This window comes from Hipposideros armiger, unplaced genomic scaffold (assembly GCF_001890085.2).
Source record: "Hipposideros armiger isolate ML-2016 unplaced genomic scaffold, ASM189008v1 scaffold_421, whole genome shotgun sequence".
Classification (NCBI taxonomy): Eukaryota; Metazoa; Chordata; class Mammalia; order Chiroptera; family Hipposideridae; genus Hipposideros; species Hipposideros armiger.
The window spans coordinates 973,000-989,654 of NW_017731771.1; positions in this window are offsets into that span (position 1 = coordinate 973,000).

Here is a 16,655-nt window from a genome sequence, read left to right on the forward strand (position 1 = left end):
TAATTCCAGTTGCAAAGTCTAAAACGAGCAAGTGTTTTTTTCTTTTATAAGAGAGAAAAAATGACATCTTATTATGTCATGCAATTATAACCTTTCCAGGACATAGAAAAGTCACAGAAATGAAACCTACAGTGAGTGATTTTTAGCCATGCTTAAGAAATACAGTGGAATGGAGCCCATCACAAGTTGGCAGTCACCCTCAGTCACAGTACCACATAACTGTCGTAGGTGTGACTCTCAGTCAGAATAGGGAGGAGACACCTGGGCTGGAGCTCCTGGGGCTAATGGAACCCCAACACTCCTGGCACAATTGGAGATTTCTTAATGCAGACTCATACTACAAGCAGTTCATTTTTTTCTGTGAGACCTGCTTTTTAGAAAATGTCATAAATTAGTAGTTTCTAAATCTAGAGTGGCTAGAGAGGAAAAAAGACCAGAAACTTAATTCTGATTAATCTGAATGTACAAGTTGGCTCGGTCACTTTCCAACTGTGAGAGTTTAGCAAAACAGCTGAAATTCTGAGTTTGAGTCTTCACTGCAGGGACTGTAATACAAACATGCCCCTTTCATTACCAGAATCCCACTTTGAGGCTCTGAGGTAATATATGTGAAGTTCTAGCACATTAGCAGGTCTCAGTACAGTAGGTAATGATTGCTGTTGTAACATGTCAAATCAGTATTACATGGCTATTAGAAGGGGTTATAGCCAGGCTCAGCTGTGAAAATCCAAGCCACCGATCTAAGATTCACTGAGTATGACAGAGTGGGGAGATATCAATGTTTAATTGCAGGATGAGATGGCTCTCATATGTCACTCTGTCCAGGCTCCAGGGAATAACCTAGGTAACTTTGCATAAGAGGCATGCCCACTTTCTTCATAACAATGCTCAGGAAATGCTGAGATGTAAGGGTTTCACTTGCTCTGCCTCTGATGAAAACAGGCAAATAGCAGATGCCATTTAATACCTAAGTCTTATTCCTTATCACAAATGCCCATGACAAGAGATCTCCTTGTTCCTACACACGTCACCCCCACACTTGATGTGACCAAGATGGCCCACTTAGAAGAGGAACACAGAAGGTATCTGGTATCCAGTGTTAGACCCCATCCTCCCTGGATAAAGAGTGGCCTTCAGCCTCTCTCACCAGTTTCCAGGAGTTGCCAGTTCTGCCCATCTGAGGACCACAGTAAAGAAGCACTGCTCCAGGGCAGAGGTCTAAGGCTTAGTCCCACCTGCTGCTTGTGCTTATACAATCTATGAAATATGAACAAATGTAAAATATTTGTAAATTGTTGGGGGAGAAGTATTTCATAACACTTGAAAATTTTATGGAATTCTTCTTTCAGTATCCATAGATAAAGGCATATTGACATACAGTATGCTCACTTATATATTGTCTGTGGCTGCTTTTGTACCTCAAGGGCAGAGCGGAGAAATTGCAACAGAGACTGTATAGCCCACAAATATTTGCTATGTGTTTTTAATAGAAAATCCTCACTCTAGGGTAAGCAATGGCTTCTCAGACACCTGAGTGGAAAGAGTTATGTCCAGTGCTCTGGGTTCACCTGAAGATGGATGCTTTACAAGGAATGACTTCTTTAATGCTTAGGTATTAATAAAAGGAAAAGATTTATTTTTAATTACCTTTAATCTTTCTCTTTCTGTTTACATTCAAATGAGAGCAGGCAGAGGACTGTTAAGCAGTATGAGAATTATTGCAAAATTAATGCAACAAGAACTTAAAGCAAATGGATTTATTAAAGTAACCCACACAATCAGATAGCAGCAAATATTGGGTTGTAGGAAAAGTCATGATGCATTTTTGCAATGAAAAATGTAGAAAAAATACATCATGACTTTTCTTGAAAATCAATAGAAAGAGAAAAAAATCTAGGAACCTGTGATACCTAGCTGGTATTTCATTTTAGTTAGCATTTAAATGATAACACATTGTGACAAAGTATTTCAGACTTTTTCTAACTACAAGAGGAAGAGAAAAAAGTACTCACTGAAGGAAAGCTTGGCAAGAGGCAAAAAGTGATAAACTTCCCTAAGCTTATTTACAAATGCAGTCAATGAAACAGAATTTTCATGAATTGTGCTACATAATCTGGTGGTTAATAAGCTGCAAAAGTCTTTGTCAATTGAGGTGACTGGGAACTAACTCTTTCAGATTCAAGATCAATAAGAGAATTCTGGGCTCTGCAAGACCCACAGGTGGAACCCTGGGGACAAGGAAATTGTCAGAGATGCTCCCTCTGCAGATCACCATAGTAAGGCCACCACCTGTTTCCAGCACCCCCCTCTTCTTTAAATCCTGATTTCAGACCCGAGAAGGAGCCAAAGACAGTTTGGAGATCAAACAGCACAGCTTCTATGACCTGCAATACAATGACAACACAAAGGCTTGAATGACTCTAATAATAGCTGTCAATACTTATATTTTTGAAGTGATAGCAAGTTCAGTTGCTGATGTGGACATTTGGGAGGGAATGAAGCCCTTGACATTCAGTGTTCTTGATTTGCAAAGGTAATAGGCTGTTAAGGGATTGATCACTGACCTAAGGCTTCCTGCTAATGCTGCCTTTCATAGTACTTCTTTTATCCGCTGTTTTCATTGCTCTGGCTCTAAATAGTCACCCTCTTTTTCAGAGGCCTGGGATATGCAATTATGGTATCATCCATCTCCATTCCCCAGAGTTGTTGCTGTGGAGATACAGTTGTTGCCATGGACCTAATGCTATAGAACAAAAGAAATCCCAGGTGGAAAAGACCCATCACTCAACAGCAGGTCAATAGTATCTATTGAGCTCCTACTGAGTGGAGACAATAGGAAATCTTGGGAAGGTGGAGATGAATGTGATGTCAAACCCTGCTCTTAATTTGATCTTAGGCTACTGGAGGAAATAGATGCTTATGATCATTAAATAAATTAGTAGACAATTGGGTTATACATTTTTGGTTAGACAGAAGCCTTAAAAAGATTTCCTGTTAGGGGCCCACTGAATATATTTCAGTTAAATGGCAAGAAATGTGTGATATTTTCAGACCCATATCAAACTAAGGAAAGATATTCCTACTATGCTGCCCTTTCACACCCCATCTCTGAGCTTACTTAGAGGCAACTTCCACTGCACTTCTATTTCCATCCATTAAGGTTCTCTCTCTGGAATCAAGATATGGAACCTTTAGCAAAAGCCACAGGAAAGAAATTTGGTGGTGGGGTAAGAGGGCCTATAAAATGTGAAAACTTTAAGTGATGCTGAATGTCACATTGAAGAATTTGCCACAGGCAATCCTGTTCTGTCAACAGAATGTTCCACCTGGTTGCAGTCAAGACAAGGTGAAACGTGTTAACATATGGCAATGTCGAGAGGAGGGCAGTGAGGGAATCATCCAGCACTCATTCTTAGATTTAGTAAACTTGATTGGACTACGGACTACAGAGAAATGAAAAGATGTAGACCCTATCCTCAAGGAGTTTACTGGCCATGTGGGCAGACTTGCACACAGGTATTCATACTAGAAAGGAAATGAAGCAGTTCCAATGAGCAGGTTGTGGTTGAAGACCAGAGAAAGAACAGCTGAACCTGATTCTCCTGCAGGAAGATGCTGAACACAGTAGAAGCCCTTCTGGGTAGGAGAAACCAGTACTCCAGGGACTGCCATGAAGGGATGGGGAGGGGCTCACCCATAATGAGGGGCTTTGGACCCCACAGCCCAGCTTTGTCCTCCTGTGGCTACCTTTTCCTGGACTCAGGGACAGGGGACAGGTGCTTTTGCAAATGAGGCCTAAATGTGATGTGTAACCTTACCCTCAGGTGCCAGTGCATTCAGATAAGATTCAATTCAAGTGTCAAGGGTAAGGGATAAAAATGAACTGTCTTTGAAAATAGGTAGTCCCAGGTTACCAAGTGTGATAACCTGATCTTATGCTCACAGCCCTCCCCCTCCCCCAGGAGCTCCTCTCTCCTGGCCCTGTCTTTCATCCCTGTGGTGGCACCATGTTAACTTCACAACAGAGAGGTCCATGTCAGGACACTTCTTTAATCCTGAATTGGAGTGAGAGGTGTTTTAATAGAGGGGAGTTTCCTGCCTATAATTTAGCTCTGGCTTCTTCTCCAGGGCCCACCTTGAAGGAATGACCACAGGGGCACAAGTTGCTGCCCCAGCTGCAATACATTTGCACGGCACAACAGCCAGAGTTGTTGGTAAGTGGAGATAGGACAGATCACTGGAGGGGAGCAGGCACAGGCAAAGATATTCCTTTTTATTCAACACTTGTGTTGGAACCAGATTACCTTTCCAGGCCACTAACTCTAACCGCAGAGAAGGATGTGCTGCCATTTTGTCATCTTTCAAGGTGGAAAAGTAACATCTCTTGATTCCTCTTCTTCAGATCTTCGCTGATTCTCTAAACCTCCAATGGCTTCCCCTTTGCCCCTCTAGCACACCCAGTCTGAACCAACCCAGGTGACTTCATGAGATTTTTAGCTAGGCAGATCTCAGGAACAGTTATCTACAGGGTATAATCAAAACATACAGTGAATGTTTAAATAGAAAAGAATTACAGTAAAATACACATTGCCATTAATCTACTTCAAAGTACTCCCTTTTACTTCCAATACACTTAGCCCATCATTCTTGCCACTTTCTGAAGCAGTTCTGGGAGGTCTCTTTCATGAGTTTCTTTAGTTGCACTGTCATAACTGCCTTGATATCCTGAATCGATTCAAAATATTTACCTATCATTGTCATTTTGACTTTGGGGAAGAGCCAGAAGTCGCATGGTGCCAGATTCGGTGAAAAAGGTGGATGAGGACACACCATAATGGTTTTTTTTTGTTTTTGTTTTTTTAAGATTTTTATTGGGGAATTGAGGGGATGGGAACAGTGCTGTGGAATTGGGGAAAGGGGAACAGACAAGTTGCTGTCTTTTTGTTCTTCAGTATAGTTGTGGAGGACGTTGCTTCACTGGCCCAAGTTGGCACCGTCATTGTGCTCTTCCCGGGCGAGGCAGATCAGTCGCCATCTTCTGGAGGCCGCTCACTGCGGCTGCTGGCCGCTCACACTGGCTGCTGGCTACACATGGTAGCCCATGGCAACCCACTGCCACAGGGACTGCAGCCTACGCCGTCGCAGGCGACGCAGCCCAGCTCCAGGTTGAGTTGTTGTTCAGCATCTTAGCTGTAGAGGGCAGTATCACAGGCCCTCATATGTGGGATCCGAACCAGGGCCCTCTGGTGTCCCAAGCCAGTTCTTAACCATCGCGCCACTCGGCCAGCGCCCATAATGTTTTTATTTGACAGAAATTTCCATATACCAGAAGTGATGTGTGACACTGAGCATTGTCATGATAAAGGATGAAGACACTCATGAGCACACACAGGAAGTAAGCAAGTGCAGGGGAACGGACACTGGATTGTCACATGGGGAGAGCAGCATCCAAGCAAACGGAGGGAAGCCATAGAAGCAAGAAATAGCATGGCTCCTTCAGAGCAGCAGGGGCAGCAGTTCTGGGTGGGCAAGGAAGGGACGATGTTACAATGCCAAGCAAGAGCCAGCCCACGAAGGATCTGGTGGGCCATGCTGAGAAAATTTGTCCTTATTCTGAGGCAAATGAAGGCCAGAAATGATTTAAGCAAAGAAAAATTTGAATTTTCAGCTCTAGGGAGACTGGCTAGAAAGACGGACACAAATTGGAGGACAGTTCTGGGACAATCACAGTGGTCCTAGTAAAGATGCTGAGGCCAGCAGGAGGGCAGGGAGCCAGCATCAGGAAGGGGACAGTGTGCATGAGCAGCATTCAAGAAATATTGGGTCTTTGGAAAAGTCATGATGTATTTTGTCTATGTTTTTCAAAGGTCATTTATTTATATAAAGAACAAAGATCAATCAGTGATATATGGCCCATTTTGTTTGATAACCTTTTGCCATCTTTCAGTGAGCTTCATAATTCCTCGTTCATAAAAGGACCTGTCTTTATTTGTGAAAAACTGAACAATGTGCTGATTTACAGCCTCACCTAAATTGAACATTATACCATGCAAGGAGTTCTGAAGAGAGTGAAACAAGTGGAAGTCTGACAGCGCAAGGTCAGGCGAGTATGGTGGGTGTGGCAACACATCCCATCCAAGCTCCAATAACTTTTGACAGGTGAGCAAACTTGTGTGTGGTCTTGCATTGTTGCGATGGAACACAACTCCTTTACAATTAACAAACTCTGGACATTTCTGGATGATGGATTCATTCAAACTGTCCAATTTCTGACAGTACACATTCAAAATGATTATTTGGTTCATTGGTAGGAGCTCAAAAAACCCCACCACAATGAGAGCATAACCTTCCTCTGATGAATGTCTGCTTACGAAGTCGTTTGAGGCAAATCATCACGTTGGGACCAAGATCATTTGTACACCACATTGTTGTAAAGAATCCACTTCTCATCACCAGTTATCAGTCACTTAAGAAAAGGATCATTTCCCTCACGTTTAATGAGCATATCACAGATGTTTATACGCGACTTCAAAAGAACTTCTTTGAGTTCATGCAGAACCCAAATATCAAGCTTGCTTACGTATCCCAGCTTCTTCAGGTGGTCGTGAACACTTGAATGATGGATGTTCAACGTTTCTGCAATCTCTCATGTCATGTAACATTGGTTTGACTCGATCAATGCCTCTATTTTGTCGTCATCAACCTCGGTGGGCCTCCCTGACCAAGAAGCATCATTGAGATCAAAATCACCAACACAGAATTTTGTGAACCACCATTGGCACTGACATTCTTCTAGAGCATTGTCACCATAAACTTTATGCAACTTTTCACAAGCTTGACACGTGTTCTTCCCTTTATGGAAATAAAACAGTAAAATATGGCAAAAATGCAGTTTGGTCTTCCATCTTCAACTTATAAAATCATCCAAACTCAACCAAATCGCTCAATTTTTTTTGGAATGCAGCTAGAACTGTCAGCTGTCAAAAGATATAGCAAAAACATAGATGTGAATGACTCTAGTACTTCCAAAAATGAACTAGTGTCATGTGTTGCAAACATGCATCATGACTTTTCTGAAGACCCAATAAGTATGCAGCACTTGGTGACTGACCAAACTCAGGTTTGAAAAAAAGGCATGTATGTTTATGCTCAATTCTCTCTCATTCTTTGCCCTGGGGCTCCCCAGCCTGAAATGCTCCCTCCTCCCTCTCATCCTCCAGGACTGAGAAGTTCTTACCTTCTCCAGAAAGCCATCCCTAACCACCTCTTCTTGCCCTGCATTCGACTTTCTCGGTGGCCATTGTCATGACCACTCAGTGGGAACCTGAACAAGGCTGTGTTGCACTTTTCCTCATTATTCCATGTGCTAGTCCAGTGTGACTCCTCAGGGGTAGACTGCCTGGCTGTCTCTAATTCCGCAGTGCTTCTCAGGCACTTTTCACCTCCTTCAGTGTCATTCTGTCCCCATTTGCATAGACAAGTGCCACACAGCAGTTACAGTGGATGGAATAATAGTTGACTACAAGTCATCATCATTTTTTAAGAGCCAGGTATAGCAGCATGCTAGCGTGAGATCTGTCTATGTATGTACGTACGAGGTCAGGCTACTAAGTTTGCAAACTCATCCTAGAAAAAGTGCTACATACCTCATTGCTGAATATCACTATGGTCACCTTTGAAGTACTCCCCTTGAGAAGCTATGCACTGATGCCTGTGCCTAGTCCACCCTTCAAAGCAATTTGGGATCTTTTTCTAAAATGGCCATCAGAATTGTCATTGTATTGCCCTTGATGTTCTGAATGATCATCAAATGTCTTCCTTTCAATATTTCCTTTATCTTTGGGTAAAGAAAGAAGTCACTGGGGGCCAGATCAGGTGAGTAGGGAGGGTGTCCCAATACAGTTATTTGTTTACTGGCTAAAAACTCCCTCACAGACAGTGCCATGTGAGCTGGTGCATTGTCATGATTAAAGAGCCATGCATTGTTGGCGGAAAGTTCAGGTTGTCTAACTTTTTCACGCAGCCTTTTCAGCACTTCCAAATGTAAACTTGGTTAACTGTTTGTCTACAACAGTTGGTACAAATTCTTAATGAATAATCCCTCCCATATCTAAAAAGGTTAACAACATTATTGCAGCAAGTTCACAAACTTGTCAGACCTCGTATGTATGTTACATATGTATGTATCTATAGTATATATTACATATTTATATTATACATTATTTATTATTGTGCTAACAATACTCCTTCTGAGTAAAGAAAATTACCTGTTTTTCAAAGACCCAGCACCAAGTGTTAAAGTGTGAAACAGAAACTGTGAAGGGCCTAAGATTTCACCCTACTTGCAAGCTACCAAGATGGCTGCCTCCATTTTCTGTACATATATTAACAGAAGACACAAGACTTTTGGGGCAGAGATAAAGACCAATTATTTCTCATGGTAAAACCAGCAGCCAGAGCAATACCTTGTGTCACAGGACAACATGATGGCCAGATGGTGTTTGCACCTGCAGTGGGTGCATCACAGCATGGGAACCCTAAATGAGAAAACTGGTCTTAGATGCAGCTGCTGATAAGTGCCCATCCCCAAAGACAGAGAGTACTTTTTTCACTTTGAATGCAGTATCCAATCTGTCTAGGGAGAGGAGTGGGAATTTACTACCCTAGAATGTCTCCAGAGATGCAGGCATCTCTAAGCTTCATCTTCCTAAATTCCAAGGTTGGTTGCTATTCGAAAATGTTTGAACAGATAGTCTGGAAAACAAGGGACCACCATGGAGAATTATTGAGATGCCAAATAATTATGGGTTATTTCCAACCTTGTCCCTAGATGTGTCCATGATGGTTCTATGGTGTATGATTACTAGTTTTAGGGCCCATATTATCTCCGCCCACCCCCTCACCCTCACCCCACCAACCCAAGGGCTGGCCCTGCAAAACCAGAACAAGTTAGTAATGGCCACCATCGATCTAACCCTTGCCATTTGCTATGCACCATGCCAGGTGCTTTGCAAACATTATCTCCAATCCCTGGAACAACCCAGTAAGGTTCCCACTTTAATAATTAGGAAATTATGGCTTGGAGGTGAGTATCTTCTCATTACTACACTGTAAGATGTAAAAGCATGGCTCCATTCCAGGTCAACCTGATTATAAAACCTATGCTTTTCCTCCACTGTTAAAGCCTTGTGAGCCAGCTTGGGTCCCTGAAGAGATCAGGCTTCACCTTGTCTCAGTAGAGGCAGTCAAGCAGCCACCTTGCTTACTACTAAAGAAGAAGAAAGCCATTACTTATCCAGACCCTTCCTAGAAAACAGCCTTTAAGAATAGCAATTAGGAGTCTACATCTTATAAGCGTATCTAACTTACCTGAGCAAAGGACAAGATAAAAGGAATAAGCTTGTTAACTTAAAATGCAAAGCTACCTTTGCTACAAAAAAGAATCTTTTTAAACCCAAGTAAGTGCCTTAAGAAAACAATATGTCATCCAGGAAGCTTCCTACATGTATATGAAACATAACTGCAGCATTATGACCACATATGCTAAAACTCTGTGCAATAGTGTCATTACCTTTCCAGGTACTGAGCAGATGGCTGGGGCCAAAAGCAGCAGTTGGTGGTGCAGAGGCAGAGCAGGTGCTCTGCTCCTGCAGCCTGTTCTGCATGTACCACTCCTGCCCCAGCCAACCCACACCATGGCCAACAAGAACCTTGGAATACAGTCTAATTGACATGCAAAGAAAAGCCTGAAAATACTTGTTTTATGGTTATTGTTTTTAAATCCCTGCCATCCAATAGCATTTCTCTTTCTTGAGGTCAAAACCATCAGTGGCACCTGCTGGGCATTCCATTAAGGCTTGTTTGAAGACATTAGACATCTGCCAGGTTGGAAGACAGAGCTGTCTGTTTAAAAAGGAATATTTGTGCACAAGCCATGGTGATAGGTCCAGCTCACTCCAAGTGACTGCTGTCATACAAGCCATCGATTTCTGGCTCAAAGTTAAACAATGAGTATGTTATCTGTATTGTTCTAGCATGCACCAAATACCATTGAGAACCTGTTTGCAATGGGCCTCAACGGAATGAAGATTGATGGGAACATTAGATTTTCCATGGCCACTTGCAGATGGGGTTGCCAGTTTGCATGAGCTGTGGCTGCAGACAGTACACAGAGCTCATACTCATCTTACCAGTCCCTGCTCACTCACCAAGAATGAGCTTCTTCATCACTCCTTCAGTGTCCTTCAGTCTCCTATGTGAAGAGGTTAAAGCAGATGAACTTAACTTTTCTGTTTCTTTCACCCTCCTGTTTTATCCTTTACTCTGGTTGCTTAGCAACATATTTAGCTGGAAAAATTCATGGCATGAACTGGTAAATTTGGTCAATTTCTTATGCCTTTCTTACCTTCTCAGTGGCAATTACACTTCCTCCCTATTTAACCACCTCTTTTATTCCTCAAAACCCTAACGCTAAGTGAAAAGCCATTAATAGAAAAAAAATATTTTAATGGGAAATTTTTTCAATTTTGACAGAAAAACATACCACTCTATTCCTGGAAATAAGTTTAAGTAATAATAAACAATTTGAAAGTTTCCACATAAAATGCAATGCAATGAAGCAGAAAGTGAAGCTTGTTGGTGGCAGTGGGTGGGGGAGGAGGGCTTAGAGGGGCAACCCTCTGGAAAGTAGTAGAGACTCAGGTGGCACACTTTCAGGCAGGCTTTTCACATCAAAATCAGGCAATCTTGGTGATGACTTTTTTCTTAAAGTGGATGCTATAAGACGCTGCTGGTGTGGGAGGCATGTCTGTAGAAGCTGTGGGATATGTAGGTGAAAAAAAGGGGAGAAAGGGCTTCAAAGTATAAGAAATAGCACATGGATTCTGCAGACTAAAGAGATGGAGAAAAATCTTACTTCACTACCCCTCTTGCTTGCGTATGTGCACTCACAAAACTTTGGGTTCATCCACAGTGGCACAAATTTAAATTGTTCCACCTGATATTCTCTGACTAGAAACTGTTACGTCAATGTTGAGTGTTTGTCTGCTGGAACCGCAACACCCAAATGCAACTTTTTACTTATGTAACATATTTGGGGGTGAGGCATCTTTATACTGGGGGAAGAAAGAGTCATTCTAAAAAAAAGCAGCAACACTTCCCAAGAGCCATATGTAAAATCCATTAAGGGCACAGTTACAACATGAGGCACACTGTACTGAGCAGGACAGCTGTCTGCCCTGGCCCTTAGAGCTCCTGTTCCCTTTTGCAGCCCTCTACAGGGGGCACTGAGGGGCCGGCCGTAAGCAGCCACAGGGGTCTCACTTATGAACTAGACTTGTTGTTTTCTGCCTTCATCTTCCTGTCTCTCCCTTTGCCTATAAATTACTCCAAACTAGCACCTGATAGGTGCTCAATAGTTGGAAGTTTTTGTTTACTGAATAGCCTTTTCATTCATATCAATAAAGAACCCACACACATACTAAAACTTCCAAGGCAATGGTTCTCAAAGTGGTCCCTGAACCAGCAGCAAGTCCCCAGAACTTGTTAGAAATGCAGGTTCTCAGGCCTCATTCCAGACCTGCTGAATCAGAAATTCTGGGGCAGAGAACGAGCCATACATGTTATAACAAGCCCTCTAGATGCTGCTGCTGCACATTAAAGCTTAAGAACCTCTGCTCTAAGGAATCAGTAGACATTTAATCCAAAATTCCATTAGAGACTTAAAATATTCAACTAGAGGAGTCAAACCAAATACCACTAGAACAGGGGCTACATTCCTCTGACTTGCTGCCTGACTTGTGTACAAATCTCTTAAAGATGCTGATTGTCCTATGATTCATTAAAACCTTAAAGTTTTATCATAGAGGCTAATCAGTCATGTTTCTCACTGTTTTATATGGACAGAAAAATGTAAGACACTTGGACGTGTCTTTATATTAACCTTAATCCACCCAAATTACCATGCAAAGCCAGTAATAAGCTCATTGAGGGCATAAAATTATAGTGCTTTCACCTTTGTATTCTAACGGCATAGCACAAAACTGGCCCGGAACTCAGACTTGTTGAGGGGAGGAATGTGGGGAAAAGTGGAATTACTGGCGTGAAGTCTTCTGTATCCATAAAGCGTCTGTGCTTTACTTATTACAATATGTACCATTGATTTCAGCCCATTCAAGAATGGAAACTTCAATGGCACCAAAAGAAAACATATGGTTTTATTGTAACAATCAGGCATTATGCAGACATAACCTAAATTTAAAAACCTCTTAAAATAGAAACCTTGATTCCATCTGTCTCTTAAAAGAAGAAAAACTCATAATTGCTTATAATCATGTTCATTTATCATTTTCTCAAATGCTTAACAGCTGGTGGAGGGGCAGAGGATGGAAGAGTGGGAGGGGACATAGATAACTGATTAAAAGTCATTATCCTTCCCTGATTTTAAATGTTATATGTGCTTAAAATGTCAAATTAATGTCCCTTCAATCATCAAGTGACTAGTCCATGACATGTCATAACTGAATCTGCCACTCCAGCCCACAGGTTTATTCACCCTCAGAAAATTCTAAAGAATAAGCGAGCCCAACCTGGCAAAATTACTTCCTTTAAAGGACTTTCCAGAAGCTCTGACTAAGGGAGATCAATTTGCAGGGCCAATTCAACTGATGAAGAGCAATAGATGGCAAATATTAATGTCTTTATGTTCAAATTGAACTTCTTTTCATGACTGGGGGTAAAACCAGCAGGAAATAGGACCTGGTAGACATCTATTTCTGCCAGGAATGTAATTAATGATCACCTAATAATGTGTGTATTCACAGGTATACTTCAGTCATAGAATGTCTCGTCCCTCACAGAGGAGAAACTGCTTTATTGAGGTAATAACCTGTCCATCAGCTTCTCAGAGTCGGGTGTGAGGACCACAAACCCAGACCAGACACATTCATCTGGGTTCCCAGACCCGCAGAAGCAGAGCCCCTGCGTGGAACCAGGACTGTGCATTAACAACTGCTCAGGTCAGGGCTGTTTCCCTGCTGTGCACTCTGGGTACCTGCACCTGTCTGCATCACTGAGGGAGGTCCCTCCTGACCAGTTAGCTCTCTGCAACTGCACCTGGAGCTAGTGCTTAGTTCACAACTATATGAGGACAATAATTTTCTTGTCAAAAATAGCTAAACACACACTGCTGAAATGAGGAGTACCTGGGGAGCTCACTTCGCCATAATGACAGAGCATCACGTAAATGGCAGTCACTGGGGTTACAGAGTGGCTTCCTGATTCTTTCTCTTCAGAAAACAGTGAAAACCATTAGCCCAGGCTGCTAATTGGTCCCTGTCCTTAGCCCAACTTATGTCTTCTGGTGACCATCAGGTTCTGCTAGAGATCTTTTCCCCATATGCTCTCCCACCACACCACTCTGCTCAGTCAGAGCCCTATTATTATATGCTAAAAATCCTCAGTCTCTCCATCTGTAAATCTCAGACTTAAGTAGATGGAGTGGGAGGAATAACAATAATAGTTGAGATTCAGACCCCATGCAAGGGCTTTGCATGCATCTCTCACTTAATCTGTACAACATCTCTCTGAGTGATTAGTTCTGTAATGAGCAAACACCCAAGAACACACAGATGGTCATGCTAATATAACAAAGTAGTTTACTTTGGAGCATGGGTTGGGAGTCAGTGTCCCTGGAGTTCAAATCCTGACTCTGCCTTTAACAATTGAATATTGAATACTTACTTAACTGTGCTCTTATTTTCCTCACTTAAAAAAGGGGAACAATAATAGAATTGTTGTGGGGCTAGATGAGCTAACCTGCAAAATGCTAACATTGCAAGTGCATAATGGGCAATCAATAAATGTTATTGCCATTGTTGGATACTATTCCAAGGAGGTGTGTCTCCTGCAGCACGCTCCAACATGTCTGTGCAAACAACCCACACCCCAGGGAGCAGCTTCCCTTCCCATATGAGCTCACTATGCTCCAGCCTGCGTGCCCTCAGCAACCTGGTCAGTGACCATCTCCCATTTTCCTCCCCTTCATGCTGCATTTTGCCCACCTGGGCAAATGAGAAGGGGCTATCCTGATGACTTAGTAGAAAGAGTGCCTTCTTGGCATGAACCTACACCAAGAATGGCTTTTCCTCCATTGCACAGAAATAAAGCTGCTGTAGCACTTTCTCTCCACCTCCTTTGAATGTCCTGCCAACCCCACCCCACCCCACCGCAGCATTTCACCTTCACATCCATCAGCCTGTCCTCAGCTCCACTGCTCCAAATACCACTGAAAGAAAGCACTTGGTATTGAAACTACTTACAAAAATTGATTTGCTTTCCCTGTGTCACTGGGTATATGAGCAGCAGCTGGGCTGCAGAGAAGACAGAAGCTGGTTCCTATTTCATTCACACAGGATGTCCTCACTTTCTTTAACCCCACTCATTCTCCCAGCCCAGAACCAAGTCCTTCCTCTCCATGAAGCCACCTTGCCCACTCCAGCCTAAACAGGTCCTCCCTTCTCTGAATCCTGTGAAGCTTCTGCTAATTTCCCACCCAACTGATCTGAATTACTTTAACTTTTCAACTGTCTTTGCCTTCTCTCTTCTGAGCATGTAGGGTTGAGAGCCATATTCAGGGAAGAGGATGGGCTGGATCAGGTGTGGTTGGAAAGAATTCCCAAAATCCAAACATTAAGAATAATATATACTTTATATTTTTTAAAATTTGGGCAAATTGGCCTTTCCAATATTGGCAAATGTGTAAATAGATATAGCCTTTTTGGAGAGGAATTTCTCTTTATCCAAAACTAAACTAGATCTGTACTTCCACCCTGCAGCTCCCCCTCTCGGTGTCTGTATCAGGAAATCTTGCATGTGTGCACAAACAGTCACATTTAGAGCCATTCATTGCATTCTTTGTTTATAATAGTAGAAAGTTAGAAGCCACGCAAAACCCATCCATAAGAGAATCACCAAATTATTCTGACACACTATGCCAAAGTTCAAGAAAATGACATTGATCTGGATGTACTAACAGAAAGATCTTAAAGCAAATTAAGTTAAAACAGGAATCAGTAAACATTTTCTATAAACGGCCAGATAGTAAATATTTTAGTCATTGTGGGCCACAGGGTCATTGTTACCACTACTCGATTCTGCCCCTGTAGTGCCAAAGCAGCCATGAACAATAAGTAAATGAAAAGGTGGCTCTGTTCCAATAAAACTTTATTTTAAAAAACAGGTGTGAAGCAGGATTTGGCCCACAGGCCATAGTTTAACAACACTTGAGTTGAAAAAAAAGCACAAATTCCAAATAATATATAGATCTGTATATGTTCATTATTATGTCTATACACAAATTTTAAAAGTCTTGAAGGATTATTTAAAAAAAATAAAATCATTAGGCCACCTTTAAATAACACCTCGAGGAATTTTGACCCCTGTTTCTTTTATTCATTACCTCCATCACCCTACAGCCTTCACTTAGACATCAATTCTAACACATTATTCTTCTAAGAAAGTATTCAGTGAGAATTTTCACAACCCTCACCAATGAACAATTGGGAGCCACCACATCTCAAGGCTCTCCCAGCATCAGAATGGCAGAGCCAGCCCAAACAGGACCAGAGGCAACTGCAGCCTGCTGGAGCAAGGATATCCATACCTGGTTTTTGCTTTTAAAGATTCCAAAAGCCAAAAATGGGAATTTATTTCAAGGGCAATTTGAAGTAGTAATTAAAATGCAAAATTACTGCATATGAGCTGCATACATGCTCATAGTTGAAAAATTGCTTGACTTGAAAATAACCAAGGAGGCAGTGAATGCCAAGCAAGGCAGCAAAATCCTTTAACATGACCTGTTCTGCTTCAGGAAGATGAGATAGGGAAGGTGCTGACCACCAACACTATTAGGACTCAGCCTCAAGTGGAGTTTGCTGAGGGGATGGGGGTTGCCATCTGGGAGGAAGGGGAGCCAAGTTGTCAGGGCAACTTCGCAGCCTCATGCAATTCGAACCTTCTACAACACATTGACCATTTCCTTCTTGAGTCAGGGAAAGGAAGGAAGCTGTAAACAAACATGAAGCTCATGAGTGGGAAGGTGTGACCCGTCATAATGTTGAAGGGAAGAGGAAAAGTAACTCACTGTTTTGAAGCACCTTCTTTGCACTAGAGGCTGAGCAAAGCATCTTGACATCCTTCTCCCTCTTTTACTTCCCACAACTCCAAGAGACATGGATTAACATTCTTATTTAATGGAGCAGAAGGGCAATGAAGCAGAAAAGTTAAGCAATTTGGTCCAGAGTCATGATATTAAGGGGAAAAGAAAGAGAATGGGAAAGAAGTAGTAAGAACCATGACAGTAATAACAGCTGTGAAAATTACATCTGCTGGAGCTCTACACTTTAACCAGGTCTATCACTTCCCTTATTTCACTTAAGCATCTCCTAAATGGCAAGGCCCAGAAGAGGAAGCTCATTTGATATCTCCACAGATGGGACTTCCAATGTCCATCTCCAGGTCATGGTTGTGGGATTGGGTAAGGACCAGGATGCTTGCACTGTGTAACAGGCTACAGCTCTCACAAGAGGAGCAGCTGAAACAATTCTGCCCACCAAAGTCTCAGCATCTAAGTAACTCCCCCCACCAGGGCTCTGGCA